Source organism: Pollicipes pollicipes, unplaced genomic scaffold (assembly GCF_011947565.3).
Source record: "Pollicipes pollicipes isolate AB1234 unplaced genomic scaffold, Ppol_2.1 Scaffold_4002;HRSCAF=4701_pilon_pilon_pilon, whole genome shotgun sequence".
In the NCBI taxonomy this organism is placed as follows: domain Eukaryota; kingdom Metazoa; phylum Arthropoda; class Thecostraca; order Pollicipedomorpha; family Pollicipedidae; genus Pollicipes; species Pollicipes pollicipes.
The window spans coordinates 3066145-3077086 of NW_023596420.1; the positions used below are offsets into that span (position 1 = coordinate 3066145).

General features: G+C 54.3%; 1 pseudogene; it reads left to right on the plus strand.

The window, feature by feature from the left end:
• The first annotated feature begins 209 nt into the window (after positions 1–209).
• LOC119093924 (NADH-ubiquinone oxidoreductase 49 kDa subunit-like) lies at positions 210–10521 on the plus strand (annotated as a pseudogene).
• Positions 10522–10942: the final 421 nt, after the last annotated feature.

The following is a 10942-nucleotide window of genomic DNA, read 5'->3' on the forward strand; positions in this document are numbered from 1 at the left end:
TCTTAAAAGCAGCATTGATCCACAGTTACACCTGTGTATGTTGTTTTGAGTATAATAAACTGCTATATAGCAATTTTCATCCAGCGAGATATGATACTTCAAAGCTAGAGCGACCCAAAGTAAAGACGAAAGGCCTACTACAAGGTAAAATGAATTTAGCTGTTGTGTGCTGCCAGCATTTTGTCACATATGGTACTCATTGTGCCACAAATACTTCAGCAAGAGCGACCGCAGGTCTCAGTGGTAGGCTGGGTTGATCTTATTCGGTGCGGCGGCTGCTTATTTAGGTGGTAGTGGTAGCATTGCTATTTATTGAACCGCAATCAACATTATCCCGTAAAGGTGAAATAAAACATGATAAACATTCGTATTTTCAAATTGTTGATGGGGATGTCAGTGGTAGGTTTCACATTGATAACAGTTCACAGGTGTGTTGAGCTACGCGTCTAGGTAGAGTTACCATTTACTGCAAGAGAAAATGTGTTGTCTTAAGCAGTTTCTTTCATTTTAAGGTATACCAACAGCAATCAAGTGAGCTTATTTTAAAGCTGTGCATAGATGTGCAGCATTACATAACAATTTTAACTGCGACTGTTGTCAAGGCTCAAGGGTGCTGCTGGTGCTCACATATGTATTCAAATTTGATCAATTGGGGGTCAGGGTGTTGAAGTTTTGTAAGCTGACCATGATTTTTCTCAGCTAGCCAGGTTGTTTACATTCAACCATTACATTTTTTAAAGCCTCATGGGTGTTTGTGCTTCAGAATGAATCCCTGGACAGCTACTTTGTATATTCCACACGTGAAAAGCCTTACACAATCTTATACATACAACATTTGATCAATTAGCCAAACAAAGCACATGCTTATGTTAATGTAAATCATTAAGAATATAAGAAATATTTGAGTGCTTGAGTTTACATGAAAAATGGTTACCTACATCTTAATTAACCTTATTAGCTTACCTTTATTACATTCTCTTTTACATCTTCATTTTGAGTCATCAGCAAAATACCTTTAGTTCAAGGAATGTTCTACATTTTTAGATGGTGTGAAGCACTTCAGTGATAAAAGCTCACTTATAGCTTGTATACTTAAAAGTGCAAGAGACTGTTTACACAACACATTTCTCTGTGTAGAAAAGTGCTTAACAATTTCATTGTTTGAATATCATACTGGGCACCAAATGACCACTGCAGTTGGCTCACCTGAAAACACAAATCAACAACAACAAAAAAGGTTATATCATTCCTTGGACAACAATGATGCAGAGCCAATTGACAACTGTTATCTGGAAAATCATGCTCAGCAATATCAGATATAAACAAGTCAGTAATTGTATTTTTTATTAGCCTGGATTGCTGCATGACTAATAGAATGACAGGATTTGAATGATGTTATGGTGTCATTGATGCCTGGGTGGCCTTGAAATAGTCCCTGGAAATGGAGTGCACACATTCATGGATGTGCAGCTAATAATCTGGAGGGGTTAAGATCTTAAGAAAGACAGGGCTGTGGACTGCAGCAAATGACCTTTAACACACTACATCAGATCAAAACTCAATGCAAATGTGGACCACTTCTTAAGTTGAGTTTTAGCATGCACTCTGCTTTTTTGTAAAAGCTAGATAAAGATTATATATTGATGTTAAATTACATAAAAATAAACAATTAACATGAGATTTAGTGTGTGTGGTGTGTGGAAAGACAGAGAGCTTAAGACATGCTAAACATTCAGCTTTTATGTTCTATGTTGTATGTATTAAGTATGTGAACCATAACACAATTTACATATGAAATTGAGTGGGTGTGGCATGTGAAAAGATGAGAGAGTCTAAGATGTGCCAAACATTCAGCTTTAATGTTTGTAAATTCATTGGTACAAATTCAGGTATTGATGAACATAGCTGTTGATGAACATAGCTATTGATGAACAAATGCTTAGATATTTTTAACATAACATGACAATAGAATGCACTGGTGAATAAAGAAAGCTATTATATGCACATGCTCTCAATTTTGTCATGGATAAGGAACATTTACCAACTAAAGTACCTGGTTTTTAAATGTGTCCTGTTTTGGTGGTGCAACTTGTTGTGGATGCCACCTTTCTGTTTTTGAAGTGTCTTTCACAATAAAAATGATGACAAACTGAGGTGATCATTCTATGGTGACCAACTCCCAAATGCCTTATTTGTTAATTTCAGCTAGGCACCATACTTTTACCTTGGTCTGATATGTCATTTTTAAAGATAACCTGCCAAAAAGGTGCTGGGAATAGAAAACACAGGCATTTGGTGAGGGGGGGGGGCATTTATCTTCAAATGATGTTGGTCACAATGCTATGAAGCATAGTAATTCCATCAGCATGCTCCAAATATTAAGAGTTGTGCCCAGTATGTGGAACATGAGCTAGGCTAGTTTGATGTCTTTTTTAACAAATGATGTCAAGAAGTGTGCATTTGCCATCTGGCATTTTCTATGACCAAATGTCAAATGTGTGTCACTTGAACAAAAGGAAAATTACAATGGAAACGTTTCAGAGATATTCATGGAAATTTCAAACAAGTTCATGATAGCAAAGTACAAATTTTCCAATGTGGCATGCAGAGTTACCAAAGTGCTGTGAGTCTGATGCCACTACTTAGCTTTTCTGTCAGGTGATTACAATTCAATGGGAAGTATTGAAAAGGAAGATCATGTTAAGTGTGCAGCAATTTTTATAATAGCAGTAAGCCTGGGCAGATAAAGTAAGCAAAAGGATAACAGGGGGGGGGGGGGGAGAGGTCTCAGCTGTTTGGTGGGAATGCCATGTCAATGGTGAGGGAAGTATGTTTCCTTCATCTTTCTTCACTGTACTTTACTTCGTTTCACTCTCATTTGGCTTCGCATCACTTCACTTCACTTTATTTCACATAATTTCATTTCACTGCCTTCCACTGTATTTGATGGCGGTGAAACACTAACCGCATGAGCAAGCTTTTGTCATGTCATGAAATTCTGCTGTGGCTGGGAAGAACGTTTTGTCTTGCAGGGATGTGGGGAGAGATCTAACTTCATAGCCACACAAAACTGCCCATTTCCTTTCACAAAGTTAGTCAAACACAAACAAAGAAGATGAACACCTTCAAGACACTTCCAAAGGAGGAAAATGGAAGTGGTAGCATCCAACAGAGTTAAACACACTGCTGTATTAATAACAATGATTATATTAGGCCAACCTCTTATTTCCTATTGTGTGAATGCTAGGCTTTGACATGTGAGGATTCTGAACTATTAGACATGCTTGCACCAATTTGCTAGCCAAATAGGAGTAAATTTTTATCTGGGCCCACCTGAAATTAACCTGCTCTGTGACACAACATACATTGATAATTTAGATCAATCTGTTGTTAATTACGGCATTGGGTGTCAAATTTAACACAGAAGGGTTCCAGACTGTTAGATGTGCTTACATGCACCTGCTAGCCAAATAGCTATGGATGTTTATCTACTAGAGTGAACCATCAAATGGCAGTTGAAAATGGCAGCAGCTGAAATGGCTGTGACTAGGGCACTTACTTTGCCTGTGGGGTGGGGTGGGGGAGAGGGGCAGGGGAGGGAGGGGATACTTTGTGTGAGTGGGCATCAAACATTGAACCCACTGCTTTTGTCACAAGATCAGCATGCTCTGCACTTCATCACCAGGGTGCCTCACAAAATGCATATCTGTTGTGATGTGTGTGGTGATTTATTGCTGTGGTACACTGCAGATGATATTTTTGATTTCCTTAAGAGCATTAACAGTGCACTGGGTTTTCATTTCAGGGTAGGGTGTTGTTGCACTACCTTACACCACCGGAGCCATGGCGGGCAATATGGCCAAGCTGATTGCGGCTAGTCCCTTGAACTTCTCCAGGGCTCTGCTGAATGTTAAGTCATCTGCTGTTATGGCCAGGTAAGCTATACTATATAGATGAATTCAGGCCTATGAACAGTGCTTTGGAGAGTTTTGTGGGTTGCCCTGACTTCAGTTTGACCTTATGTGATGCTGACCAACATTGACCCAACTCTGCTATTGGTGGCGTGTGATGTCATGGGGTTGTGACCTGATCTAACAAAACTATAGGGATGTGATCAGATCAGTCCTTAAGCAAAGTTCCCAAGCATTGATGACGTTTATGGTGTTATCCCATTCCATACCTTACAAACGGCCGGACAAGAAGAGCTATCTCACTCAAAGTTGAAGAGGCGTCGGGGAAGGACAGTTGTTGACATTTCCGCCATGCATAGCTTTGAGCACGAAATCACAGGGCATTGGCCTGACATGCTAGGAGGCTGAAGTTGTCAGCCAGCTGTTGGCGGGTTTGAAACAAATCTGTGGTTTTGTTGGAAACATGGGTTCGAAAAACCGGCGGAGCCCAGGCCACGCCAACTCTTTGTGCCGGCGAAGCTTTTAAACCTAGTCCACCAAATGTCGTAGGCAATTTGAAGCCACGGTTGATTTGTCTTGATACGTTAATGTGCACAAAGAAAAGTTGCCACTTGTGACCCGCGTCCTGAACAGATCAGAACAGAACAGATAATGTGCGGAACTCCTCGCATGTTCGCATCAGTGACCAACTTTTTCCACTGTTTGTGTAAGCACCCCCGGCTGACACGAGCCATCCACGTCTGCTCGTCATGCCCCTGCCGGCGACCCTGTGACGTGTACCCCGCCTCCCACCTGGCGGCAGCCCGGCCCGCGGCGCCAAACGCTGGTACCCGGACGCCAAGTTCATGCAGCCGTTCGAGAAGACGGTCATCACCACGGGCGACGACGACGTCGTCTGGAAGCGGCCCGACTTCAACCAGCACGTGGAGCCGCAGGTCAAGAAGATCCACATGATGCAGCTGAACTTCGGCCCGCAGCACCCGGCGGCGCACGGTGTGCTGCGGCTGGTGCTGCAGCTCGAGGGAGAGGTTAGTCTCGCCCCCCCCCCCCCCTTCCCGCGCCGCAGCCCCGCCATAGCGGGACCGGGACTGGCAGCCGGGCTGCGCTGTTGTCGTGTTGACTTCAGCGCCCCGTGTCAGGTAAGGTAACGAATGCGCCGAGACGGTGATTCGTGACCTGTTGGCGCTCCAGCACATTCGTGACCTGTCTCGGCGCCCTTGCACTTTCGTGACCTGTCGGCGCCCTGGCACTTTCGTGACCTGATGGCGCCCCGGCACGTTCGTGACCTGATGGCGCCCCAGCACGTTCGTGACCTGATGGCGCTCCGGCACATTTTTGACCTGTTGGCGCTCCGGCACATTCATGACCTGATGGCGCCCTGGCACGTTCGTGACCTGATGGCGCCCCGGCACGTTCATGACCTGATGGCACTCCGGCACACCCGCCGCACCACGCCTCACCGCTCCGTGTCACTCCCGTGACAATCGCCGCCGGGCTCTGCCGCCAGGACGGTGCTGCGGGCTGACCCACACATCGGCCTGTTACACCGCGGCACCGAGAAGCTATCGAGTAAAAGACGTACACGCAGGCGCTGCCGTACTTCGACCGGCTTCGACTACGTCTCGATGATGTGCAATGAGCAGTGCTACTCGCTGGCCGTCGAGAAGCTGCTCGGCATCGACGTGCCCGAGCGGTCCAAGTGGATCCGCAGTAGTGAGGGTTGGGAGGAGAGGAGAGTGATAGATTGAGGGAGAGGAGAGGAGAGGAGGATAGGAGAGGAGAGGAGAGGAGAGGGAGAGGGAGGAGGAGAGGAGAGGAGAGGAGAGGAGAGGAGAGGAGAGGAGAGAGAGGAGAGGAGAGGAGAGGAGAGGAGAGGAGAGAGAGGAGGGGTGCACAGACTACTGCCAGGCTTTATGATACGCCGCGGTCGGTCTGGTACAGCCGGCCGTTCGGAGGTGCGGTGTTCGCCGGTGGCGCTGAGGAGGGTGCGATCGAACGTTTGCTGATGGGCTGTGGCGCTCTGATTATGTCGTGGACGCGCTCGGACCGGGCCGGTCTCGATCGACCCGGAATAGCGTGCGCCGGTCTAATGGGGTTAGTCGTTGGCGTGTGTGTGAGGTCCGGCCGTGCCAGACACGCGTGAAGTGATCGCAACGCCTGTATTCGGTGGGCATGGTCTCGTACCCCTGCGCGGCACGGCTCTGCATCCATCAGAGACACCCGCGCAGCCGAGATTTGGACTGTCACGGCGCCGGACTCTGAGCGTGTCTGACGCGGCGTGTCCTGCGCTGCCCCTCCCTTCCCCTGCCCCTCGCCCTGAGCTGCCCCCCGCCCTTCGTCCTGCGCTGCCTCCCCCTTCCCCTCCCCTCGCCCTGAGCTGCCCCCGCCGTCGTCCTGCCCTGGGCCTCCCCTTCTCCTCCCCTTCGCCCTGAGCTGCCCCCGCCCTCGTCCTGCGCTGCCTCCCCCTTCCCCCCTACCCTCGCACCTGAGCTGCCCCCCGCCCTCGTCCTGCGCTTGCCCCTCCCTTCCCCTCCCCTCGCCCTGAGCTGCCCCCGCCCTCGTCCTGCGCGCCCCCTCCCTTCCACTCCCCCTCGTCCTGCGCCGCCCCTCACCCGTGCCCTCGCCTTGCGTTCACCCCTCGTGCTCGCCGTTTCTGGCGCCCGCTGATGCTTGTACCGACCCCGGCAGCCATGTTTGGCGAGGATCACGCGCCTGCTCAACCCACATCATGGGCATTTGCACGCACATCCTGGACATCGGCGCGCTCTCGCCCTTCTTCTGGATGTTCGAGGAGCGCTGAGAAGATGATGGAGTTCTACGAGCGCGTTCTCGGGCGCCCGCATGCACGCCGCTTACGTCCGACCGGGCGGCGTCTCCCAGGTCAGAGTCCACCGCGGGGTGGGGCGAATGGTGGACAGGTCACAGGTCACAGGTCGCTCGAGGTCAGGGCTGGAGTTAGATGTGGTAGGGGGTGGGGTGGTGGGGATTGGGTCAGCTGGAGTCTCACCGCAGTTTCACACGGAATGGCTCTCGACACGTGTAGGTGGCCTGAGTCAGACCAGGGTCGGTCCACCCGTCTTTCCTCACTCCTAAGTCATGAAACCTCGTCGTAGAGTTGGTCAGTGCTCCGTTGTTACGATGGTGCTCGCCGCCATCCCTGCCCGTGGCGCCTCCATCCCATCTCATGCGCAGCACCGCCCGACCGCCCCATCGGCCGGCAGGACCTGCCGATCGGGCTGCTGGACGACATCCACGACTTCCTCTCGAAGTTCAACGAGCGCATCGACGAGCTGGAGGACGTGGTGACCAACAACCGGCTGTGGATGCAGCGCACCATCGGCATCGGCACCGTTACCGCCGAGGACGCGCTTAACTGGGGCTTCAGGTCAGCTGCCGCCCGACGCTGGAACGGGGCCGGCTGGGCTGGGACGGGGCCGGGGCCGGGGCCGGGGCCGGGGCCGGGGCCGGGGCCGGGGGGCCGGGGCCGGGGCCGGGGCTGGGGCCGGGCTGGGCGGGGCGGGCTGGGGCTGGAGCTGGAGCTGGGCTGGAGCTGGAGCGCGGGGGCTGGGGCCGGGGCCGGGGCCAGGATTGGGGCTGTGGACGGTAGACGCGCTGGCAGTCCGGCGCCGTGTGCGAGGGCGGCGCTGATGAGTTGTGCGTGCTTGACGTGTCAAACCGATCGTAAAATAATCGCGGTGTTGTGCGTCTGGTCATTGTTGGAAGGAATGCCGACACTCAGCTGACCGGCGCGGTAGACACCGAGCTTGTCAGCGACGCCCCGCTGCTGGTGACACCACGAGGAAGTGCCCTCCCCCTAACTCCAGCCGCTTGTGTGACACGACGGGTTTCCAGCGGTGTCATGCTGCGTGGCTCGGGCATCGAGTGGGATCTGCGCAAGGCGCAGCCTTACGACGCCTACGACAAGGTCGACTTTGACATCCCTATCGGCATCAACGGCGACACTTATGACAGGTGAGACGCATCGACCGTGCTTTCGGGTAGTGTGAGTGGCAAAGGGAATACGACACGTAAACGATGACTGACGTGAATATATATATATATATATATATATATACATATATATATATATATATATAATATAGCGCAACAACTGACCAGGGAAACGTTAATCTCCGTTGGAGAACTGCCTGAAAGGTCGTGAACTTCGGTGCTCGGGTAGCTGGCCTTTGAATGTAAATTCGTTGGCAGCAGAAACTTTTGAACAATTAAGCAATTGAAATGTGCAGCGGTGCACCACTGCAACACTGGGGCCTGCATGCTGCTCAAGCCTCTGCTGGGCGCACAAACATCGGCCTATGGACGACGTAGCGTGCTGGCCATGCTGTGGATAGCGGAGGGGACGCTTCCTCCTCCTCTGTGCTCCTCCCTCCTCCTCCTCCTCCTTCCCCTCCTCCTCCTCGTCCTCTCCTGCCTCTAGCCGACCCCCGGCGGCCGGCCGGGTGCGGTCGCAGCTGACTCGGCGCCCCGCTGACAGGTACCTCTGCCGGCTGGAGGAGATGCGGCAGTCCGTGGCGCATCATCGAACAGTGTCTGAACAAAATGCCGCCGGGCGACATCAAGGTGGACGACCACAAGATCGTGCCGCCCAGCCGCGCTGAGATGAAGGTGAGCTGCCCACTGGCCGTCTTAGAATGGGCCCCCGGTTGACTGTCTGGCCTGGTTCTGGCGGCTTCGTAGCGTAGCGTAGGACTGTGATGAGCCCCTGCGCGTGTCTCCGACGGCCGGCTTGACAGCGCCTCTGATTTTCCTCGGCGCGCCTCTGAAGCTTGGTGACGTGCCTCCAACATCTCTTTGCGCGCCTCTGCTGACTCGTTCACCCTGCCCCTGGTCTGTGCCCCGCTCCCCCCCCCCCCCCCCCACCCCCCCCTGACGACCCGCTTGGCACGCCCGTAGTGCTTCGGTGACAAGTCTCTGAGGATTGGCTATTAACGTCTCCCTTTTGGATCCGGCAGGAATCGATGGAGGCGCTGATCCACCACTTCCAGCTGTACACGCAGGGCTACTTGGTGCCGCCGGGCGCCACCTACACGGCCATCGAGGCGCCCAAGGGCGAGTTCGGCGTGTACCTGGTGTCGGACGGCTCCAGCAAGCCGTACAGGTGAGCGGCGCGCGTCAGGACGGGCCGCTGCTGCCGGCGCGGTGCCCGCCCATGCGTCAGGACGGGCCGCTGCCGTCGGCGCGGCGCCCGCCCATGCGTCAGGACGGGCCGCTGCCGCCGGCGCGGTGCCTGCCCATGCGTCAGGACGGGCCGCTGCCGTCGGCGCGGGCCCGCCCATGCGTCACGGGCCGCTGCCGCCGGCGCGGTGCCCGCCATGCGCCAGGACGGGCCGCTGCCGCCGGCGCGGTGCCCGCCATGCGTCAGACGGGCCGCTGCCACCGGCGCGGCGCCGCCATGCGTCAGACGGGCCGCTGCCGCCGGCGCGGCGCCCGTCCATGCGTCAGGACGGGCCGCTGCCGCCGGCGCGGCGCCGCCCATGCGTCAGGACGGGCCGCTGCCGCCGGCGCGGCGCCCGTCCATGCGTCAGGACAGGCCGCGGCCGCGCGCGCGGCGCCCGTCCATGCGTCAGGACAGGCCGCTCGCCGCCGGCGCGGCGCCCGCCCATGCGTCAGCACGGGTCGCTGCCGCCGGCCGCGGCGCCCGTCCATGCGTCAGGACAGGCCGCGGCCGCCGGCGCGGCGCCCGCCCATGCGCTGGGTGGTCGTGAGGCTGGCAGGAGACCGTCGGTGTTCGTGTGCAGGACAACGGAGCCGTGCCTTTCTGCGGGTGATTGGTCCCGTTCCAAGGATGCCCGCGGTCAGGCCTTGACCATCCTGGAGGCGCAAGAGTGCGGTGAGGTTTGTGCCTCTTGCCAGTGACGGATGACATCCGCGACGTGTTTCAGGTTGCAAGATCAAGGCGCCCGGCTTCGCCCATCTGGCCGCCATCGACCACATCGGCAAGAACCACATGCTGGCCGATATTGTCGCCATCATAGGTCAGTAATTAAGCGTAATTTACCACAGCTGCCGCCTACCATCCCCATCGGCTGCTTCTTCTCCGCCGTCTTATTCTGTGTATTTGGGAAGCTGCGCTATCTGGTAAAGCTTCCCGAATATGCTGGTTTGCTTTTTTTCTGCGTGAAGGGATTAGCGGACGGCATTACGACGATGTATCGATCCCGCAACACGCCAGTGATGCGCACGTGAGACTTGTGTGTCGTGCTGTCGGGTCAGTTGAGCATGGTTAGACAGATATCCACAATCCTGCCGTCGCTGTCGCCGCCCATCGGCGCTGTTTCCGTGTACGATGGCGTGTGTCGCGCGGTGTTGGGCGCCTGCTGACCGGGGCCACTCTGTTACAGGTACGCTGGACGTCGTATTCGGCGAGGTTGACCGCTGAGTCGGCGGCCGCTGACGGCGTCGACGACGCCGAGCGGGTGTACATACTGCATAGTACTGGGCGCGTGTGCCACGGCCCCGGCGGCGGGCCGGTGATCGGCCGCCGCCGCCCTGTGCTGCCGTGTGACCTCAGAGGCGGGGATGTGACCTCAGAGGTCAGGACTGGTGTCTGTTGTGTCGGATCAGGTAACAATATAGTCTAAATATCAGAGTCCGTGTGTTGGCTGTGGTTGAGCGGTGGTCCCCCGGGACCTTGGTTTCCAACGACGTGACGTCACGCGCTCTTGTGAAATCGTTTGGGTACGGTCCGTGGCCTAACTAAGAACATGGGATCAAGTTTCCATCGATATTTACGGGATTGGTTCCACTGCAAAATCGCCGTTTCATTAATAGGCTAAAATGGGCGGGATATCCCCCTTAATTCATTTTGTTACCAGAGGACCGCACGGAGACAAGTGCCTCCCCTTCCCGCTAAAATAGCGTGAACCCAACAACGCTGCATGGAGAGCTAAGGTTATGAAGTGGGCATGTCGCCGCCCCAAGTCCGGAAGTTCCGCAATCATTGTAGACTATTGTTGCCTGGCCTCGCTCCCTGCGCTTATAATGCAGCAAGTTTTCTTTCGTGCAGTGCA